Genomic DNA, 24801 nt, shown 5'->3' on the forward strand with positions numbered 1-24801 from the left:
AATAATAAGAATCCTCTTGCTTTTTGCGTCCATTCCTGTCTCCTCATGGTCCACTCAGGGGAGTCTCTCCAGTAAGTTAAGACTCCCTCGAGTCTTATACCAGTGTGCATCCATGAAGGGTTGGCTCGAGCTGCCCCTGCTGACCTGTTAACTGAACTGTGATTTCTATACAACATAGACCATAGATGGGAGCTGCTCCAAAGAACCTTTCTAAACAGGTCCACTTCCCCCCTTTCTTCTTCCCCACTACCTCTGGTGGGTGGTGAAAGAGGTTAAAGTATTTAATAACCATCATTAAAAATAGGATTTGAAAAAAGTTATAGTTACAAGAAATGCACAAAAGAATTTCTCGTGGTATTCTGGCCGCTTCTGACTGCTTCTAGCTGCTTTGGCTTTAGTTGATTGAGCAACAGAGCCTTCATGTTTCTTCTGGATAGTGTTGCCAGTATTGATTCGTGTTTGGTATCTGCTATTGAACTGGACTGCAGATATCCTGACAGTAAAGAGTGGAGTCACCCCGTGGAACTATTCCTAAACAGGTCCACAACCCCCTTTCCCTAGTAACCTTTTTCCCTACCTCTGGTCAGTGGGTTAGAAGGGAGGTTGAAGCATTTAAGAACCCTTGGTTAAGGGTTTTGAAAAAAAAATTAATTAGGTTTTGAAAAAAAAAATCTAAGCTTACAACCAGGCAAGGACTTAAAATGATGTCCTCTTGAGAGACCCCCAACTCAATGTTTTTAGACCCCTAAACAACTAGCCTAGCACACACAGAGTAATTTTCTTTCTTGAGAAAGATAGCCCATCCCGTTCTAGTTCCAATGTTTAACTATAAAATGCCCCAAGGATGTTTGCTCCAGATAATCTCTAACATTCCTTAAGGCATAAACTATTGCCTGACTTCCTCATTCTGTACTTCCCCATTTGGTGCATAATTTCTCCTCCACCCCTTGCCTTGTGAATTGTGTCCTCCACCCCTTGTCTTGTGATTTTTTTCCCCTTTAAATACCCCTGACTTCATTTGCACAGGGTCCCACAGTTCTCTACTCCTGCAAGGTGTACAAGTGTGGACTTCAGAGCCTCTGGAACAAAAATCCACTTGATTATGTATGCTTTATTTTTAATATCGTACACTTCACTACATACCTTTAGCCACAGTCTGCTTCTTGAGTTACATGGGATATGACCACTTTTCATTGAAAGCAAATCAGATGTAGGAAAGATAGAACACAGATTACCTCATTCCTATCTGATAGCTTTTCAGAAACATGCAGAAAATAATTCAGGAAATAAACAGGGCATATTTCACATGTACCAAATTGAACTGATAAGCTGAGATTTTGTTTTTCACAGTAGTTGATTTCTGTGACATTACCTTGGCCCTGCCATCTTATGATCAAATATTCTATCCACATCAAAGGTTTTTCTCTGCTAAGTTCTATTCAATCCTATCGACCTGTGTACCTGTCAGCTCTTTTTGTCACTACAGAAATCAAGATGACAAATACTCCACATAATTAATTTACATTATTAAATAGGAGAAGGACATACTGTACTAAAATATCCCTTGTTGCCATGGTTCAGAAATATTTACTCATTGTGTCCTTTAAACCAAATTTTACCGTAAACTGATGTCTTGTCAAATTGTTCCAACAATATGAATTATGCTTTTTAAAACACTAAGTTTGATTTCTTTTGAAAAAGCATGAAAGTTTGATCATGTCAAAGCTTTTTATTTTATTTATCATGATTCAATATTGCTTGATGTAGGAATTTGCCATGCAGAAAGTCTACACTTCTTATTTACATTTAATGATCTATATGTTTTTCATAAAATACAGTTTTAATTTTTTAAAGCAATATGAGTTTTTTTTGTTTTACCATTCTTATATGTATAAGGAATATTTAGACACATAATGGATGACAGAAATCTAGGGGACATTTGTCCTTAATCTGCTGTGCTAAGGCCAGACCAGCACACCTTCAGACAACAACCAAGTCAAGAAATAATTTCCTTTTCCTCAAACTAGGTATTTGTTAGTCTGATTGTTTTGGTTTGGTTGAATTATTACTTTGGTTTCTCATCTTCCCTCCCCCTTTTAAAATTGGTTTGGTTTTGTTCTTTTTTGTTGGAGACACGATTTCTCTGTATAACCCTGCCTGTCCCAGAACTTACTTTGTAGACCAGGCTAGCTTTAAACTCAGATATCTATCTGTCTACTTCTGCTTCCTTAGTGCTAGGATTAAAGGCATGTGTCACCATGGCCCTGATTGATATATGGCTCTGATTGATATATATACATACATACACACACACACGCACACGCATACATATATATATTAAAAATTTCAACAGTATGAAGGGGGAATGTGTTCCTATTACCTGTCATAGCTAGTTATTTCAATACAGGAGTGGCTTCCAAGATTCATGCTGTGCTGTTCTGATCAGGCACACCTATTGTGTTACTACTTAGATGCCAAATTCCTTATTGAGTATTATGAAAACCAGAGGTCTCGAAATATGGTCTTTTGGTAGAGGATTCCTCACTTCACAGAAGCATTAAAATTACACGTGGACTTTATTAAGAAGGAACTGTGAAGTTGCAACTTCTCTAAATTTTCAATAATAAGTGCAAGAGGAAAGACTAAATTATCTTTTTATTCCATAGGTTTTAGAAAATGTATTCTGAAATTGGTATCATAGGAAGAAATGAAGCATGAATATACAATTAAAAAACATAAGGACAAGGAGATACTAGAGATTTATTAGTAACTTCATTAGGAAAATGTTACCTAACAAGACTTTGTGATCTGTGGAGACTTTCAACTTTTTAATATTTGCAATTTGTTGTAATTTCCAATATCTCTATATATAACTACTAATGTAGATGGAACATACTTTTTCATCTCAAAGGGAATACAAGATTATTAATTCAGAGCCAAATATAAATGACAGTGGCTCAGGAACTCAGATTCAGGTTGCTCCACACAGCAAGTTCCAATGTGCAAGCAGTCACATGAGCAGACACAGTGTGATAGCAACAGAACAAAAGAAAATCATATCGGTGCATTTTCTAAATACGTTGGTGCGAATATCAGGTAGAGAGGTCATAAAATCGAAGACATTTCTACAATAGATTTTAGATGTCATCTGATGATATTCTTTGAGGTTGGTGGAAGCTAATAGTCTGCTATTTTGGAAGGTTTTAGCTGATAGTTAAAAGAATATTGGGTCAGACACAGAAATAGCCAATAATGTCTGTTAAAGAGACTAAAGATAATCCAGGACAATTTGGCTTTAGGCCTGCGACATTTTAAATCTCACAACCACCAATTTCTTATTGGTGTATAACCCTTGTAGACTCTTTAACTTATGTTCAGCTTTCTTTACTTTTTTCTTTTTCTTCTTGAGGAAACTTCAGTTCACATTTTCTTACTAAATATTACATACATAATTTTTATTTAACATTTTGTTAATTATTTGCAAATTCCACAACACTCCTGATCACATTCTCTTCCCAGTCCTCTCAGTTCCATCCCCACTCTTGTGACCCTTCTAACCCCCAACAAAATTGAACCAAGACAGAAGAAAAAGGAAGAAAATACCGAGGCTGGGTGGTAGTGGTGCATGCCTTTAATCCCAGCACTTGGAAGGCAGAGACTGGTGGATTTCAGGAGTTCGAGGCCAGCCTGGTCTACAGAGTGAGTGCCAGGAGAGCCAGAACTACACAGAGAAGCCCTGTCTCGAAAAAAACAAAAAATAAAATAAAAGACCCGCCTCCTAGCTCCCTGGAAGATAGTTTTTTTCTCCTGGATGTCTTTGAATCAAGATGCAGAACTCTCAGCTCCTTCTAGAGCACCATGTCTGCCTGACCGCTGCCATGCTTCCTGCCTTAATGGTAATGGGCTGAACCTCTGAAACTGTAAGCCAGCCCCAATTAAATGTTTGTCTTTATATATTTAAAAAAAAACAAAGGAAGAAAATACCGAGTCCAACTTGTGTTGCCCATATACTCACTGAGCATGCTCGAACTGAGTCCTCCATCCCAATCCTAATCTCTTCCCCACCCCCACCAGAAGCCATCAACTGTGAAGAGCTATACTTTAGCATCTCTATCAAATAATTTTAAGAGTTTTTTTCAATGACTTCCTGTCTAGACTTTCTTTGGGGGCTGGTGGGATGAGGTTGGGCAGGGTGGGGATAGGTTCTCACAGAAGCCATCTATGTCTCTCATTTTCAACTGTGAGTTTACAGTCATTGATAAGGCTGCAAAACATGCTTCCTTGCCCTTTATAGTGGTCATTGACAGCACAGATTTCTGGTACGGCATGGGCTACAGACATCAAAATGGTTTCAGGTAGCAGCACAGATCATAGACTTCCCCATGACCTTTGGTGGTAACACGGACCATAGACGTCAACGTGGGCCCCAGCCATAGCAGGGACCACAAACACCGGCAGGACTATTGGGTGGCCAATTGGACCACAGACAACAACATGGCGTCAGACAATAGCACAGGCCGCAACCATCAACATGGCTTCCAGTGGCAGCACAGATCACGGATTCTAACATGGTCTTTGATGGTAACATGGGGTTTTGACATCAATATGGCCCTCAACAGCTAGCTGCATGGATCATGGGTATCAGCATGGCTAGCAGTGGCAGCACAAGCCTCGGTCATGGACATGCCCTCTAGCAGCAGCACAGATTCTAGACATCCTCGTGGATCTCGAGCATCAATGGTGCCTAGAAAGCAGCGGGGGAGGGGGGGGGGGGAGGGGGACACGGACACCAGCATGTGCCCTTGCTGTAGCTTGGCTGGCAGATACCAACATGACCTCCGGGGTAGCGCGAACCATGGAGGGCTTTCAAAAATGGCCCAATCCAGAAAATGGACCGTTCTCTGTCTCGAACATCCTGTCCCTATTCTGAGCCAAGGCAGCCATGCAGCTGGGCAGTGTGTTTGGGAGCAAAGCCTGTGCTAGCTCCAGGCTGCTGCACACCGCCCCGCCCACCTTGTTCCGCATCGATGCTCTCTTCTTCATTCCATCCTTCTCCCACACCTGTCACCACTATGGCCTCTCTAGTTCTGCCTCTCTGTCGGGCACACACTGCTCTGTTCCTGCATCTTTCCCACCTCTCTGCGTATTTGCTCATTGAAGTGGCATTGCAAACTGCTGAGTGTCACATGGTATATACATATTTGCCCAAACTACTTTACACGAAAATATTCATTAGAACAACTCATTGGTTTGGTTTGAGGTTTCTATTCTTTCTGTTTATTATGATAATAAACATGAACCGTGGCCGAGACTCATCTTGGATATCCTGATGTTGCTCAGACTCTGGGTGATCTTGTGGCTAGGCAAAGTTGTCTGAGACAGGATACGCATGAGTTCCCAACTAACTATGTTTGGAAGCATGTCTCCATGCTTTTGATGCCAGTGATCCCAAGGCTCATCGGGCAGGACCGCTGTGTTTGCAGCCTGAGGGCCAGCGATTTTCTTCCCTCCGTATGGCAAGTAGCAGTAGCAACTCTATGCCAGTAGGTCAAGGTCAGGCCTGATTGAGTAATGTCTTATTCTTTGTTGTGGCAAGTGTTCCTCATGTCTTATAGTTTTGCCTTTCTCCCCTGTACCAGTGACTCTGTCCCTGAACTTCCAATTTCACGAGTCCATTTTTTTAAAAGTATCTTCCCATAAGACTTGCCCTTCTCTAGTTGTTCCAGGGATACAGCATGCTCGTCAGACACCCCTGCTGCCACTTCCTTGTCTCCCCTCAGAGCCTCCATGAATCAGTCTCTCAGGCTCCTCGGAGCTGCTTCTGAGGAGCGCCACCCTCTTGAATCACAGCTATGCTTCAGGTTTTCATCTTTGATGGTGATGACATGCTCCGGATCTGGTTTCGCAGGATTAACTTCTGCATACACACCAGCAGCTCGCAGATGGAGTAGATAGATATTGGGTTGGACCTACTCCAAGCGCTAGATCTGGGCTCAGGTAACAGCGGAGTCGGTAAGGCTGGGCCTGCGGTTTAGATGGTCCCATCCACATGGGCTGCAAAAATGTGTAGTTTCTATTCAAAAGAAAACACACACACACACACACACACACACACACACTGAGATTCTTAGACTATATAAACTTCAGTGCACACAAAACCTGGATCTACACATGCTTGAAATGAAATGTCAATACAATTTGATGGGAATGCAAAGTAAATGTATGTATTGTGGTTTGAACATAAGGTGTCCTCCCCCCCCCCCAAAACGACTCACAGGTTCAAGCATTTGTTTCCTAGTTGCTGCTGCTTTGAGTAAGGTTATGGAACTTTTAGGAGGTGGAGCCTTGCTGAAGTAGTCACTGGGGACCAACCGGCTTTGAGGTTTTATAATCAGCCACACTTCCGGTTCACTCTTTCCTTCTGGACTGCCGCTGTAAAATGACAAGCAGGCGTTGAACTGGAACCTCAAGTCAAAAACAAACAAAACGTCTCCCTTAAGTTGTTTTTGTCAAGGTATTTTATCACGGCAACACAAAAGTGTGTGTGTGTGTGTGTGTGTGTAAAATAATACAAGAGCTTTTCCAAATAACTCAATAGCAAATAATTAATATTGCTGAATATTTTTTTAAAAAAATCTCATCAGAAGCTTTAGCATCAGATAGCCATAGTCAATGACTGGTAATCTAAGTATAAACACATGAGAATTTGATTTAAAGTTTCTGTCAGTTCCTCGTGTAATGAAATCGCATCTGTTTGAAGGTTCCATTCCACTAAAAATTAAAGAAAGTTTTAAATTACTCTGTTTATCATGGAAAATCACTCCTGGCTCCTCACTACCTTATCATACGGTTCTTCTCGTCTAAACACAGCAAGTTCTTCCTTTACATTTTTATTCAATATCTCTCGGCTAAGCATAAAACAGTCACTATCAATTTCTCACCAGTTTCTGAACATTTCTAAGTTGAAATTATTTTAGAGTAGTTATTCATGGGGCTTGCAAGTTGAAATGAAAAAGCACTGAAAATCAATTTCATTATAAGCTTTGAAGTAAAGGGATGTTGCATCGAAAAAAAAAAAAAGCTTGGCAGGCTGGGCTGGTAGGTGGTATATGCCTATTTTATTCTGGAATGCTCCAGCACAGCAGCTTTTAAACCACTGAAAAACCCCAGCTGGTGATTTTCTGAATACATTCCCTGTACATAATCAGGGATGTCTCAGCTTGACTGGGTGTTTGCACAGAATTCGCTGAAAAGAATACATCTGTATTATTTCATGGCGGTGACTTCATTTATAACATCATGCGCTTCTCATGGCTGCTTTAGTTAACAGTCCTGGTCCTTAGCAGGCTGGATATTTTCTCCAGTGGGTATCAAAATAGTGAGACTTACAAACGGTTTTCAAAACTCCGAGGACAGTTCAAATCAAAGTTTACAGTATTTAATGGTCCAAAAGCCTCAGGTTTTAGAGCCATGCATACCCAAGCAATTCGATGTGGGATAGCAACTCACATCCAGAAATTGTTGTATTCAAAAGTGTTAGTCACATGCTAACATCTAAGAGAAGCGGTGTCTGGTTCTGCTTACCAGAACTACTGACGATGTCAAGGGCAAAATGGAGTCCCAGATAGACCAAAGTTAGGTTTTTCTCATAGGAGAACAATTTAGAGACAAGTATAGAGTTCATAAGGCGGTGTTTGTTTATATGAGTGTTTTTTTTCTGAATGTATATTTGTGTGCCATGTATAGTCTGGTGTCTGAGGCCAGAAGAGGGTGTCGCTTGGGACTGGACTTACTGTGAGTCACCTTTTGGGTGCTTGGGGCAGTGGTTTCTCTGGAAGAGCAGCCAGTGCTCTTAACTGCTTAATCTCTTCAGCACCCAGGGTCAATAATAGGACCGTCACCCTCATTCATGATACACGGGACTGGCTCTTGTTACTGCAATTTCTGTTCCCGTCACTATCTAGTGTAGCAAGCAAGGCAGAATCTGAGCATGGTTCCTATGAGGGAACCTGACCTTTCTACACCGCATTGTAAACCTTTTCTCATTCAAGAATAGAGGGTTGTCCAGCAAAACTCGCGTTGAGCATGCTTTAACCAGAAGGTTGAGAGTAAGGGTAATCATGGGACGAAAGGCATGCAAATCCCTTGCTAGGCCATCATGAGAAAGAAAGCTGTTTTTCTCTACTTGGGTATCTTAGCTACTGTTCTATTGCTCTGAAGAGACACCATGACCAAAGCAACTTATAAAAGAAAACATTTAATTGGGAACTTGATTACAGTTTCAAGAGGGTGATTCCATGGCCATCATGGTGAGGACTGTGGCAATGGGCAGAAAGGCATGGTTCTAGAGCTGTCGCTGAAAGCTGACTTAAGCAGCCCTGGGTGACAGGAAGGCTGGTGTGGGCTTTATAAACATTAAAGCCCTTTCCCCCTGTGACACACCTCTGTCAGCAAGGCCACACCTCCTAATCCTTCCTAAAGCACTCTACCAAGTAGGGACCAATCATTCAACTATATGAGCCTATGGGAGCCATTTTCATTCAAATAACCACATCGTGTTTTAGGTCCATGAACTAGTGAAGACGAAGGAACAGGAACAACCCCAAAATTTTCTTTTATACACTAAAGAAATTCTCCAGGATTTCTCATGGAAACAACATCAACATATAAAGGAAAATGGTTTTTAGATCACAGTGCCTGAGGATGAGGCAGGAAACGGGGTTGAATCCGACTCAACAGATCCAAGGAAACCAGGAAACACCAAGGTGAGTGACGGTGCTGCTGAGCATCAGAGACGGAAGTGCTGGAGCTTGAGCAGACTTGCTCAGAGACTGCAGTCCCCTTCCAAGTTCTTCCCACCAAACACCACTTTGGTTTCATGGGAAATCTACCAAAAATTTAAAAGTTTTGTCAGTTAATTGAAACATTAAAAAAAAAAAAAAACAGCAAAAAACCATTATGGCCAATGCCCTTCGGACTAAGCAAGAAAATGTCTACATGCAGATGTAATTTATGGACCAACCGTTTTTTACTTTTTTACTTTCATTGCCATTCCCATCCTTTGTGTCCTGTCTTGTGACTGTAGCAAAAGGCTATGAAGATTCAACATAATTGTGACTCTACTTCCTTAGATTTTACTACCTACTTTATTCAATAGATTTAATACTTTTATATTTATCACTATTAAAGATTTACACTTATTTATGTGTCTGTGTAGATGTAAGTGTAAGCCACACCTGTGTGCATGCTCGCAGAGCCCAGAAAACCATGGAGATGTAGTTACAAGCACTTGTGAGGCACAAATGAATGTTGAGACCCGAACTCAAGGTCGCCTGGAAGCAGTAAGGCCTCCTGACTGCTGACTCTCTCTCTCTTCAATCCAACCCCTCACCTAACTCCAAGATGTCTCTCCAACCCCTATTTATTTATGTGAATGGGGATTGAACACAAAGAGGTCAGAGGACACTTTGAAGAATTTGTTTCCTTGTTCCCAACATGGTGGGATCTAGGGATTGAATTCTGGTAGCCAGGCTGGATGGTAATTGCTTTTGCCTGCTAAGCCATCTCACTGGGCACTGTAAATAACATATTCTCAAAAACAAAAGGGAGAATACAACTATATGTTAAAAATGGTATTGGATTTGTTCCCTTTTTCATTTTAAAAGCAAGCTAGAAAAAGGAAAAGCCAACGGGGACAAAAAGCTATAAACTTCAATGCAAATTGGACAAGAAGATAGCGCTATGAAAGACCTGCATTGATAATACATAATGTAACGTTCTAAGGCATATTATTAGAATACATTACTTGATTCTCTGATTTTTCAGAATGGGCTTTTCATTTGAAATGGGCTGTGCGAATAAAAAGACCTTTCTATAGAAAGTCTGAAATTCACTACTAGCATATGAACTTGTTACTATATTATTGAATTCAAAGGCTAAAAATGACTACATTTACTTCATTTTACAAATGTGAAAATGTAAGTTCATTTATTGGAAAATAATCACAGATTAGATTAAGGAAGCAAGCTATAGGATCTCTGCATATAATTACAACTGAACCACCAAGGTCTTAATAAAATATTATGACATGAATTAAAATGATAAGTTTTTTTTAATCGAAGAAAAAAATCTTCACAGTGAGTTGAAACATTTTAAAAATGAGATGTCAAGAAGGCTCACAGACCGTACCTTTAAAAATATAGACATGGTGGGAGATGGTTTTGAGCACTGTGTATTCAGATTCTGATTTATAGCCCAGATATTTGATTACAGTTCTGATAATGGCATAGTCAAGCATCTCTGGTCTGAATGGTATGTAACTAGTGTTTTCCTTCATCTCTGCTGGTTAATAAAGAGCTGATCAGCCAATTAGCTTGGTAGAAGACAATAGGACTGGACTTGCTATCTCAGTCAGGGGGTTCCAAAAAAGAGACAGAGGAGTTGAGAGGAAGAAGGCATTCCCAAGGAAGAGAAGAAGGATGTGGGAAACCATGTGGGTGGACCAGGAGGATGCGCCATGAGGTCACAATGAGAGAGTAGCCACAAGGACACACATGGACCAGAGCAAGAGCAAGGACCAGAGCCAGGGCAAGAGCAGATGGCAAGCAATGGGACACCTGGCTGGGCACCACCTGCCTAGTCAGGTTAGAATATCCCAGAATCTGCCCAGCTTAATGCCAGCACCTTATTAACAAAAATGCCAGGTCTCTGTGTCTCTATGCTGGAGGAAAAATGGGGAAAAGAAGTATAGAAATGTCCTGAGTTTACTTAGGAGCAAAAAGGGCATAAGAGAGTCTCCCCAGGGATTACATTTACATAAACATATGGGGCTGGTAGATAGTTCAATAGGAAAAAGCCTTGCCACAAAATCCTGAGAAGCCAGGGTGCAATTTGTGGAACCCATGTAAAGATGGGACAACACTGTCTTCATCACTGTTTTACGACTAAGAAGAGATACATGACCAAAGCAGCGCTCATTTAAAAAAATATTTTTAATTGGGGGCTTGCTTCCAGCTTTAGAAATGTAGTCTATTATGATTGTGGGGAGCGTGGTGGCTTGTAGGCAGGAACTACAATAGTAGTTGAGAGTTTTACGTCATGTTCTAGAACCATAATAGGCAGAAAGAAAAAGAGACTGGCCTTGGCGTGTCCCTTTGAAGCTTCAAAGCCACCCCAAGCTACACATTTCCTCCACCAATGTCACACCTGCTAATCATTTTCCAAGAGTTCTACTCCCTGATAATTAAGCATTCAAAATGTGAGCCTATAGAGAGTCATTCTTAGTCAAACTACCATATACACATACATCATGTGTACATACTCTAATAATATATAAAGTAAGTTTAAAATATAGAAAAAGCATGCATGCAAACTTCAATGAGAATCAGAGGACTAGAAGCTGCCTCTATGTGATCTGCTCTCGGGAAAGCATAAGAGGAAAAAATATCCCATCCAAAGAGAGAGAGAAAGGCTTTTGGAGTGACAGGAAGTAGAAAACACAGAAGAAACGTTTACTTCAGTTTATAGTCATTTGCCTCTGTCATTTGAGTATGTTTTCAAGCAGATTGTAGAGAGCCATATTGGGGTGCTATGCCACCTGGCAGGAACTTGACATTGACCGAGGCGAATCCTGAAGTTTGCTGAGAGGCCCTAGCCCCCTGACACTGGCCACCTGAGGAGCAGCCGCCTGCAACGAGACCCCATTGTATGAGGGTTGAATAACAAAAGGAACCTGGTTTTGAGGGTTGAGCCTTGATCAGAAAACCTATTTGTCTTGGCTTCAATTTCCTCTTGTCATCCCTTTCTCCCCCCAGCTTTCCTCCCAGGTAACCCATTCGATGTAATTGTAGGCAGTTACAGCAGATCATCATGATCAGGAGCATGAAAACACACACACACACACACACACACACACACACACACAGAGAGAGAGAGAGAGAGAGAGAGAGAGAGAGAGAGAGGTATATATAATCACTAGCCACTAGTAACACGATTTAATAAAGCAAATTACAAAGGATTATTCTTATACAACAATGAAAGCTCTTCTTAAGAATAATTATTAAATCACATTTAAAAATTACCCCTAGAGTATATGGAGGGGATGGGAAAAAAGAGCAAGGGAGAGGTCAGAGGTCAACTTGCAGGAGTCTCTAGGAGTCTTTTCTCCCCTTCCGCCAGGTGGGTTACAGAGACTGAGCTCAGGTCTTCAACCTTAGCACCAAGCTCCTTTTCCTCCTAAGTCATCTGGCCAGCCCCAAACCAACTTTTTATGGAGTACTTAACTTAATCCACATAATTCAAGGAATTAGGCCCTTTTATTATGCTCATTTTATACATAGGGAAGCCAACAAAAAGTCAACTGACTTCTCAAAGTCAATCCGTTTAGGAAAGTCAGAGTCTGAGCCGAGACATTTCTTAAAGGTTCGTGCTTTGCTGACAATTGCTCTTTTATTTGTCTTTTTAGGAAACAAATGAAAATAAAATTAAAGCATGATCAAGTACCTATACATGTCAATATAGGGATTACATAGTTTAAACAAACATGTTTTATTTCAATAAATAAGACTATTTTGGAAGAAATTAATAGAAGTTTCTTTCTTAGTTTTCTTTCTTCTTTTTTAAAATGTACATTGGTGTTTTACCTGCATGTTTGTCTGTGCACCCATATGCCTTATGCCTATGAAGGCCAAACAAGGGCATCTTATCTCCTGGGACTGTGTCTTAGTCATTCTTCTATTGCTGTAAAGAAATGCAATGACCAAGGCAAGGTTTATAAAAGAAAGCATTTAACTGGGGGCTTGCTTACACTTTCAGAGATGAGTCTGTTATCAACAGGCAGAGAACATGGGACATACAGACAGGAAGCTGGAGGTTTATATACTGATCTACAGGCAGCAAGCAGAGACACTGGGCTTGGAGTGGGCTTGAAACATCAAAGTCCACTCCCAGTGACACACTTCCTCCGACAAAGACATACCTACTCCAACAAGGACACACCTCTTAATCCTTGTAAATAGTTGGTCAACTGGGGACCAAGCATGCAAATATATGATGGGGCTTCGGGCATTCTCCTTCAAACCACCACAGACTGGATGGTTTCCAGCCACAAGGTTACTGCTGGGAATTGGATCAGGGAAAGGCAGCAAGTTCTCTTAAGTGCTGGGCCTTCTCTCCAGTCCCCTCCCCATATGTACACACACACACACACACACACACACACACACACACACACACATTTTTTGAGATAATGTCTCATTCTATTGGCTAGACTTTTCTTGAACTCTTTACAGTGTCCAGGATGTCCTCAAACTTGCAACAAGCTTCCTAATTCAGCCTTCTGAAATTGCAGACACACAATTCACCTGGCAAAATAATAATGTTCCTCATGGCTGACCAACCAGTATAGATACTGTTTTAAAAATAGGAGTGGATTAACTCTTGCCTAAATGATTCTAGAGAGAGACTTCTAAATAATCAAAGTAATTTCAGGATAAGGAAACTATGACTCAGGTGGAGAAAATTGGTGTCTGGTCTCTCTGGAAGGAGCCACTGAGTGGCTCAAAAACAAAGGTGGCTGGGGACACGCTCACCACCATTTATCCTTCTGACCTCTCCGGTCCTCTTGTTCTAAACTGTGCATGTGCCTATGAAAAGAAATAATCTGATTGTCCAGTTTACTATCACTAGATAGGGTTTTAAACAAGTTAGACTTGGGTAGTTACTGGATTATATAGACCTTGGCTTTCAACCAAAATGGCACTTTAAAATTATTAACTCTCTTAAATATAATCTCATTACCAACTACTTAACAACTTTACTTTGTGGGCAACTCCAGCTCTTGTTATTAATATTTAATTAAGATTTTAAAGATGCCTTCAGACCTTCACTGGACAATGTGCAGAGCGTGAGAGACCCTAGAGTGCTCAGTCCTACATGGGATGTCTTCCTCAAACACCCCTTCCCCCCACAAGGCCTATGGATCTATGTGGAAGAAGAGGAAGAAAGATTGTAAGAGACAGAGATGGTTGATGACTTCAAGGAAACAGTGTCTTCCAGATACAAAAGGAAAAAGGTACATGTGAACTCTGAGAGACTGTGACAACATACACAAGGCATGCACAGATTCAAGAAGCCAAACAATCTCACCACTGAGAAGGGGAAGTGGGCATTCCATCTGATCTCATCCTTAACCAAGAAACTATTTGCATGTTGGCAAAGCAAAATCTCCAATGGACTGTCACTGAGAATACTCACTATACTCCAGGACAGGCCCCAGGTCAGGAGTAATTGTCCAATACAGAATGAACCCCATGTGTTGTCATTGTTGTTTGTTTGTGAGCTTTTCATTTTGTTTTGTATTTTTTTAAATTGACTTGATTTTTTGTTTTGTGGATGTGGTTTTTGTTGAGAGACAGAAAATAAATGGGTAGGGAGGTGGGGAGGATCTGGGAGAAGTCGTGGGAAGGGAGAGTATAATCAAAAAGTACTGTATGAAAATATATTAAACAAAAAAGAGGAAGAAAAAGCTTGCTTCAGCTTCATATTTTCCCTTGACTATCTGATGCAATAACAATGAATGTGGTAGTGGGCTAAATGAGGGACTTTCCAAAATATCCTAATCTTCCTGTATCATCTTCCATGACCCAAGGACTGTGCAGATGCGACTGAATTAAGGATTTTAGGTGAAAATATCTTCTAGATTTTCCACACAGACCCAGTGTCAACACAGAAGTTTTATATATATCTTCTGTATTTTAGTTATATATATATTACTAATATATATTATATATATAGTAATTTTTATTGGATTTTTTTAATTTACATTTCAAATGTTTTCCCCTTTCCAGGTCTCCCCTCTGGAAATCTCCTATCCCATCCATCCCCTGCCTCTATGAGACTGCTCTCCCACCCATCCACTCACTCTTGTCTTCCCTCCCTGGTATTCTCCTACAATGGGGCATCAAACACTCTCAGGCCTAAGGACCTCTCCTCCCACTGATGTCCAACAAGGCTATCCTCTGCTACATATGTGGCCAGCACCATGGGTCCCTCCATGTGTATTCTTTGGTTGGTGGTCCAGTCCCCAGGAGCTCTGGGGGGTCTGGCTACTTGACACTATTGCCTCCTCCATGGGGCTGCAAACCCCCTCAAATTGTTCCATCTGGACTCTGCACTCAGTCCAATAGTTGGCTGCAAGCATCTGCCTCTGTCTTTGTCAGGCTCTGGCAAAGTCTCTCAAGAGACAGCATATCAGGCTTCTATCAGCAAGCACTTCCCAACATCCACAATAGCATCTGGGTTTGGTGGCTGTATATGTGATGGATCTGGGGGGGGGGCAGTCTCTGAATGGCCTTTCCTTCAGTCTCTACTCCCCACTTTGTCTCCATGTTTCCTCCTGTGAATATTTTGTTCACTCTTCTAAGAAGCACGGAACCATCCACACTTTGGTCTTCCTTCTTCTTGGGCTTCATATGGTCTGTAAATTGAATCTTGGATATTCTGAACATTTGGGCTAATATCCACTTATCAGTGAGTTCATACTATGTGTGTTCCTTTGTGATTGAATTACCTCACTCAGGATGGTGTTTTCAAGTTCCATCCATTTGCCTATGAATTCCATGAAATCATTGTTTTTAATAGCTGAGAAATATTCCATTGTGTAAATGTACCAACACAGAAGTTCTTATAAAAGGAAGGCAGAGACAGATATATAAGTCTACAACAGAGGTAAGAGCGATATTCCATAAGCCAAGAAACATGGGCAGTCCATGGAAGCCAGAAGAATAGAAGAGCAAATTCTTCTCCATGTCTCCAATAGGACATATGTTCATCTTATCTCAATGACATCATTCTGATCCCCAAGACTTGGAAATATAGTTTTGCAACCCTTACATCTAAAGCTCAAAGAATATTGAAAAAAAAGAGAGGTAGATCTTTTTTTAAGTGGGGGAAAGAAAGATTACAAGAACCAGAAGACTGGGTCTGCTATAAGGTCATCAAGGATATTGAGTTCTTGTGGAGAAACAGCCTGAACAGGAGAGAAGATGCAGTGGCTTGAACAGAGGAGAGAACCCAATAGGAAGAAGGAAGCCGCAATGACACCTGTCTGCTGGCATTGCATTTCTGCCTGTCTTTATGTCTGCACCCACCTTTATACCTCTTCCTATATCATGCTTATACTTCTGCCTGCATGTCCACCTGCACCCATCAGGAAGGGTAGTTATTAGGCTTTTCTTAAACAATAATAATGTTTGTAATGATTCACCTGATTGTTTGTTTCATCCTTTATCAACAGCCTTATCACTAACAAAAGACAGGTGAAGATTCCCTGTTCAGGACCACACTGTAAAAAAGATCAACCCTCACATTACTCAATAATATCAATACGCCCATCAGTACAATATCACTATGTGGAATCAGAACTCATTTTCCATTGCAAGGTTTCATAAGCTAAAATAATATTGTACATTTACATAACTTTTTGGTCTTCCTTTCCTCTTCTCACCAGCCATCATTAGGTCCTTGAGCCCAATAGAAGGGCTATGAAACATTTGTGAGACTCTATTCAATCATCTTAGTTTTAATCTTCTTTAACACGAATTTTGTGAACATGATACAAGTTCAAAGCACTTTGTTCAGCTTAGAGCTATTCACCAGTAGGTATCTAGCTAAGTGTATTTTTTCCTTAGATACTGAAAATGTTGAGCTGTTTCTTAACAGAATGGCCATTGGTAAAACAGAATTACTATTTTAAAGTAAAAAATATATAAAGTGTTAAGTTTCATATAGGCTGATAGAACCATTTCACTTTCTTAACTTTTAACACAAATTTACCTAACTTCTAATACAAATTGAAAAAGTTAGCTGTCTTAATTCATTTTAAATATGTTAAATGTGTTATGATTAGATGGGAATCATTTCACTATATCTCAGAATTAATTCAGAGAAATACTAACACAATATGACACTGTTAAACTTAGCTCATACTTTCTGTACTCAAAGTAATCACCTCATTATCATCGACTTACAATTCTCTTCACTCATTAAACACAGTTTGTTATATATTAAAGAATGACACTTGAAAATAATAATTAGATAAGCATATGATATGATCAGTAAATCAAATTAAATTGACTCTAGATTAAAGATAATAGGACAAAATCTATTTTTACAAAGAGAGTGTTATAAAAGATCAAGAATGTTAAGACATAATACTTTCTGTTTTCCATTTATACTGTCAGTATCATTTGAACAGGGCTTATATTGAGCCTTGAATATGGGTCTATGTAGTTACTGTCCAAACTTTTGACTTTATATGTTGAGGTTTGGGCAAAGTTTTGTAGTTTAAGATTCTGCTCAGGGAATTAATTTCCCTACACATGGTGAGACCCAGCAGTGAGCAGAGTCTAGAAATGATGTTGAAGGTCCTGCAACTGTGATTCTAGGAGATGAACAGGCACTAGAGATGAGCCCTTGGGAACCTTCTCAGTGAGTAATCTTGACAAAATTATGAACAAAGATGCCTTCTGCTCCTTCTATACTCTAAACTACCACTCCCAGATCTCCAATAACTTCAGATTGCCAAAGTTCATAGTCAAGTTTCTTCTCTAACTCAACCTCAGCAACACTTAATGGAATTGTCTTCTAGTTTAAACTTTAGTCATCTTTAAAATGTTTCTTGTGGCTTTGATGACAGCACAGATTTGTTGGTTTCCCCCAGTTTTCTACCTTTGACTACTTGGAGCTCTTGGTTGACTGCCTTTTCAGCTGCTCTAAATGTTGGAGTCTTGTTCTAGTGCTGTGATAAGAAACCATGACAAAGACAACTCTTACAAAGGAAAACTTTTCTTTGGGGCTGGCTTACAATTTCAGAGGTTTAGTTCATTAGGGTCATGGTGAGAAACATGGTAGCACACTGACCATGTGGTGCTAAAGAGGTAGCGGAGAGTGGACCAACAGGCAGGAGGGGGAGAGAGGGAGAGGGAGAAGGAGAGGGAGAGAGAGAGTGGAGAGAGGGAGAGGGAGAGAGACTAGATTTGGATTGAGCAGTTGAAATCTCAAAGCCCACCCTCAATGACACATTTCCTTCAGGAAGGCCACAGTACTCCAACATGGCCACGCCTCCTAATTCCTATCAAGTAGCATTACTCCCTAATGACCATGGATTCAAATATAATAGAGTCATTCCAACTATTTGGGTCATTCAAACTTAAACCACCACAAGTTTAGTGTTATCTTCTCAATATTCTCTTTCTGTCTACATTTTCTCCTTGAAGACCCCTACTTAGATCCTAAAATTTAAAACTTATCTATGTGGTAATGATGGCAAAATCTCTCTGTACAAACCCAGTCTCTCACATCAAGAACAGAAATCACATCAGGGTAAAGACTTGGGAATAGATATTCCAACCCAATGTACTTAAGAAGCAAGCTGGTATAGCCATTTTAATATCTTAAAAAAAAAATTGACTTTAAACCAAAGCTAGAGCCGGGTGGTGGTGCCACATGCCTGTAATCCCAGCACTCTGGGAGGCAGAGGCAGGCAGATTTCTGAGTTCAAAGCCAGCCTGGTCTACAGAGTGAGTTCCAGGATAGCCAGGGCTATACAGAGAAACCCTGTCTCAAAAAAACCAAATCCAAAAAAACAAAACAAAACAATAACAACAACAAAAAAACTAGTCAAAAGAAATAGGGAAGGACTCTACATATTAATCCATCAGATGACATTTCAATTCTTAAAATTTATGACCCAAACATATGGGCACCAACTCTTATAAAAGAAATGTTACTACAGATTAAATCACATACTGACCCACATACTGTTAATGGGAGATGTCACTTTCCAACTCTCACCAATGGAAAGATCATCCAGACAAAAACCAAACACAGAAATACTGGAGTTAAGAGACATTATAAACAAAATAGACCTAACAAATACTTATAGAACCTTTCACCCAAACACAAAAGAATGTATCTTTTTCTTGGCACTTCTTGGACCTTTCTCCAAAATTGGCCAGTTAGACAGAAAGAAAGATTCAACAAATACATTTTAATTACTCCCTGCACTCAATCAGACCACCACAGATTAAAGGTGGATATTTTAATTCAACAACAGCAACAAAAGAAAGCTTATTAAACTCATGGAAAACTGGTCAAAGCAGAAAGAAAGAAAAAATTTAAGGCTTCTTATAACTCAGTGAAGATTAATATACAGCATATCCAAACTTTTCCAACACAATAAAAGTGGTTTTAAGAGGCAAGTTAATGGCACTAATTTCCTTCATTAATAAAAAAAAATTGAGAGACTAGCAACTTAAGAGAACACTTGAAGCTCTGGAAGAAAAAGAAGTAAGCAAATCTAAGAGGAGTAGATGGCAAGAAATAATCAAACTGAGGGCTAACATCAACAAAACAGAGACAAGAGAAAATTACAAAGAATAAATGAAATAAAAACTTAGTTCTTAAATCAACCATATAGACAAACCATTATCCAAATGAATGAAAAGGCAGTGAGAGACAATATCCAAAACAACAAAATCAGAAATAAAAGGGAGGCATAACAACAGAAACCAAGGAAATCCAGAGAATCATAAAGACAAACTTTAGTAACCTGTACTTCAACAAATTAGAAAAATCTGAAAGAAATAGAAAATTCCGATAATTACAATTTCCAAAAAGGTAAATTAAGATGAGATAAATAATTTAAATAAACGTATAACCCCTAATAGAAATAGAAGCAGCCATTAAAACCCAATGTCAGACGATTTTAACACAGAATTTTGCCAGACTATAAAAAAAGAGTTAACATCAATTCTCCTCAAGTTATCTCACAAAATAGAAACAAAAGAAACAGTGCACAATTCATTTCATGAGGCTGCAGTTACCCTGGTACCCAAGCCACATAAAGACTCAGCAAAGAAAGAGAATTATATACCAATTCTCCTTATGAACATAGATGCAAAAATTCTCAAAGAAATACTTGCAAACCAAATCCAAGAACACATCAAAAATATCACTCACCATAATCAAATAGGATTTAACCCAGATATGCAGGGATGGTTCAACATATGAAAATCTGTCAATGTAATCCACCATATAAATAAAACTGAAAGAAAAAAAATCCAATGATCATCTCATTGGATTCGGATAAGGCCTTTCACAAAATCCAACACCCTTTCATGATAAAAGTTCTGGAGAGATCAGGGATACTAAGGACATGCCTAACCATTAAAAAGGCAATTTAAAGCCGGGTGGTGGTGGCACACGCCTGTAATCCCAGCAATCTGGGAGGCAGAGGCAGGTGGATTTCTGAGTTCGAGGCCAGCCTGGTCTACAGAGAGAGTTGCAGGACAGCCATGGCTATACAGAGAAACCCTGTCTCGAAAAAAACAAATCCAAAAGAACCAAAAAAAAAAAAAATGTAATTTAAGCTGGGCAGTGGTGGTGCACGCCTTTAATCTCAGTTCTTGGGAGGCAGAGGTAGGCAGATTTCTGAGTTCTAAGCCAGGCTGGTCTACAGAGTGAGTTCCAGGACAGCCAGGGTTATACAAAGAAACCCTGTCTCAGAAAAAAAAAAAAGAAGAAGAAGAAGGAAAAAAAGGACAATTTATAGCAAGCATATAACCAACAGCAAATTAAATGGAGAGAAACTCAAAGCAATTCCACTAAAATCAGGAACTGTAAGACCCCCCAAAAAACCGAGGGTGCCCCAGCACCCCACACCCCGGAAGGCGACACTCAATTCACTCGCAAGAAATGGTCTCGATGCAATAGCATGAGGATTTCATTATTCCAGAATTCTGGCTTCCACAGCCGCACACCACGTAGGGGTAGAGGACTGAGGACCATGAGTGCCGAATTGCGACAGCTTTTATAAGTTTACGACAGAGCCCGGGTAATGGCATAAGTTTACAGAAGCAAGATAAGTTTAGCCCATTTCCAGTTACCTTATGGGGCCAGGATCACCTATTCAAGGCCTTTCTGCTAGGTCTATACAAAGGGCAGGCTCTGGAATGTGACCTTTTACCTAGTTTCTAACAAAGCGAGATAGCATTTTAAACTCCTGATTTCTTGGGGTCATTAGAGTTAGGCTGTATTATTTTCTATCCTTTCAGAACAAGGAAAGGTTACCCACTCTCTATAGCTGTTCAGTGTAATACTTGAAGTCTTAGGTAGAGTAAGAAGACCAAGACTGAAGGAGACCAAGGGGAAAGGAAGAAGTCAATCTTGATTTGCAGATGATATGATAGTCTACACAAGCGACCCTAAAATTCCAATAGAGATAAACACTTTCAACAAAGTAGTCAGAAAATGAACTCATAAAAATCAGTAGGTCTTCTATATACAAATGACAAACAGACTGAGTGAGGAAGAAATCAGGGAAACACCACCTTTCATAAGAACTTCAAATAATAGAAAATGTCTTGAGATAATCACAACCAATCATGTGAAAGACTTTTATAATAAAAACTTTTGAGTGACTGAAGAAAGAATTGAGGAAATCAGAAGATAAAAAGATCTCCAATGCTCATGGATTTGTAGTAAAAATGACCATTCTAACAAAAGCAACCTACAATGCAATAGCCATGAAAATTGAAACAATTATTTACAAACCTTGAATGGTCAGCATCTTATGAAAAACAACAAACAACAAACAACAAACAAAAAACAGAGATAGCTAAGACAATCCTGAACAAAGAAAAAAAGAACTTCTAAAGGGATCACCACTCCTGATTTCAAGTTATACTACCTATAGCAATAAAAACTTCTTGATATTGGCATAAAAACCAACATGTTTATCAATGGAATCAAATTGAAGACCTAGACATAAATCAACACACTTTATGGACACCTGATTTTTTTTTCTGGTACCTCGATTAGGACTTTGTTGTAATAGATTCCTACCAGACATTGGTTGGTCATAAGGATAATTTCTTTGGTGCTTGTTTTCACTTGTAGCCTCTTTAGAATAATATAAGCAAAAATAGGACCATATATGAAAAGGAGTGATCAGATATCTTACAACCTTGACTAATCTTCATATTCACAGACAGATTGATATGCTAATCTGGAGAGTAACTTGATTACATTAAAGGCCAGTCAAATATAAACAAGCAAACAATAAAAAAAAAAAAAATCCACTCCTTCTTACCTGGCTATTTGACATCTTTCTTTAGAATCTCAAACCTTCCGTGGCAGGTAACTCATGAATCTCTCAGATCTACACATAAGGCTTCTATTCTAAATCATCTATTCACCTCATAACTTTTGCCCTCTAAGTAAACAGTAACACGAAATACTAAAGCTGCCACTGATTCCTCTTATCTTGCAGCATCCATATTAACAAAGTGTTCACCTACCTTCAAAATATAACCCATTCACCTTCCTCTCTCTCTCCTGTGGCCAACTTAGCCCTTGATTTCACCATTGCTTCCTGGACTGTCACAATTCCTTTCCATGGAATCACCCACCTCCCAATCTCTGTACAATTCACTTCCTGTCTCAGAATCGATGGCTTTTCGTCTGAGATTCATCTTAAAATTTCTCTCCCCAGAGGGATCTTCTTTCATGGCGAATATTGTATGTTAACTAACTTGGGTCTGACTTTTAACAGAGCTCCCCTTGGCTGCTCTGTCTCAGTGTCTCTCACTTGCCTTAATTCACCACTTGCTACAGCTAGCGTGTATGCTCCATTACCACTGTGTCCCTAGAAACCAGTCCAGGAAGGGATTAGAGAAACATTGTTGGATGACTAATTGAAAAAGAAATCATATTCCCTGGGGTTTCTCTGAATAATTTTAATAACCTGTCAATCCACAGACCGCCAGGAATTTCAGAGTAGCTCTTCACACTGCCTTCCAAGGGCATAACCATTGTCCTTAATCTTATCTCATGGAACTGGTTCTGAAAGCACTGCCGTCTACAAATGGTGGCCTTTTCTTTGTTTACTTGAATGGCTTTATAACATACCATATTGTTCCAATTTGTTACAATTTTTCCTATCTTGTAATTATTATTTTAAAGTTGGTGGGCTTTTGGGTGTACTTATTTGGCATTTGTTTAATTACTGGGTAGAAGTAAACTTAAATGTTAAATAACCTTAGTTAATTTATCAAGCTCTTTAGTGATATGTTATTATGATTCCTATTTACTATCTGATAAGGTGATTTCCCCTTAATCTAGATTCCAAACCGAACTGACTTTTTTTGGAATTGCACTGAACAGCTAGATTGCATTATAGGGTCACTACACGTACAGCATCTTTCCATCCAGAATTGTAACTTCTCTTTTAATTTTCAAATCTTTCTAAAAAGGCCACATTGAACATCTTGCCCTTCCACTTTTCACTCTTAGTAAGCAAGCATTTTACTAACTGAGACCTCCATTGAATCAGGTCTTGCCTCCAAACACTCAATTTAACCTGAAATTCTATCATAATTTAAAGATGTTTATCAAGACATGCAGCCAATGTTTCCTAATGAATTCTCCCTCCCCCATTATTCAGAATTAACTGATATTTGACTATCTTATTTTCTGTTTAAAGCCTTTACATTAAATTTAAATTATGCTTTTGTCCACTTTTATTTTTCTTACTTAAGTTTTTCTTCAATTATAGAGTTACTGGTTACTTTTCTTTTTTTTTACTCTCTTCGTATTTATGTTTTAGGACTTTTTTTTCTCTAACTTGGTAGTTGTGTTTATCATTCATTTAAAGTCTGGAGATATGGCTCAGCTGTTGCGGTAAATAATTAAATCCACTCTGTGCTCCCAGAGGGTGCGTGCTCCTCCTCTATACCTGCCCAAGTGGTTTGGATTCATGAATGAAAGACCTACACACTCCGGCTTAGTTTTAATATGCACTAAACATCACAATGGCCGGGCACTTCCAAACCTCCCTGTGGCTTGCATACTCTCCCCTTCGATATTCTGATATCCGTAAGCGTTAACACTTACTAAATCTGCATTTTATTCTTGCTTCCCTGGGCTGCCTTCTCCTTGCACTTAGGGCGGCAGTCTTACCCTCCTGCACGTTCCCAGCTTGGTTAGTCCTACCCCCTTCTTATGATTACTCTCCTTCTCCTCCCTCTCTTCCACTTCTTGCCTAGGATTTCTAAAAGTCCCGCCTCTGTCTCCCTGCTCAGCCATTGGCTGCTGGCAACTTTATTTCCAAATCAAAACCAATGAGGGGCAGGGACCCTCAGCGACTTACAAGCAGATGTGCGAACTCCTAAGCAATCTGGGATTCCATTGAAGTAAATCCATAACAACACTCAGCCCTCAAGGGTTCTTGTAGCTCTTGTAGATGATCGGAGTTTGGTTCTCAGAACCCACCTGGCAGCTCACAAGCACCTTAACTCCATTTTCAGGGGAACCAACACCCTCTTCTGACCTCCTCATTCACTAGGCCCACATTGTGAATATACATACATGCAGACATTTATACATATAAAATAAAATAAATAATAAATCTAAAACCCTTTTTGGCTTTTATTCCCTTTAATTTATTTATTCACTTTACATCTTGACCACTCTTATAAATACTTCCCCTTATTACCTCTACCCTTCCTCAGAGAAAGGGAAGCGCCTCCTAGGTACCACCCTGCCCTGGGACATCCAGTGATAGCAAGTATAAATGCATCCTCTCCCACTGAGGCCAAATCAAGCTGTCGAAGACTAGTACCCAAAATATACAAAGAGCTCAAGAAATTAGATTCCAACAAACCAAATAACCCAATGAAAAATGAGGTACAGAGCTAAATAGAGAATTCTCAACAGAGGAATCTCTAAAGGCGGAGAAGCACT

Source organism: Apodemus sylvaticus, chromosome 8, assembly GCF_947179515.1.
Source record: "Apodemus sylvaticus chromosome 8, mApoSyl1.1, whole genome shotgun sequence".
NCBI classification, from domain to species: Eukaryota; Metazoa; Chordata; class Mammalia; order Rodentia; family Muridae; genus Apodemus; species Apodemus sylvaticus.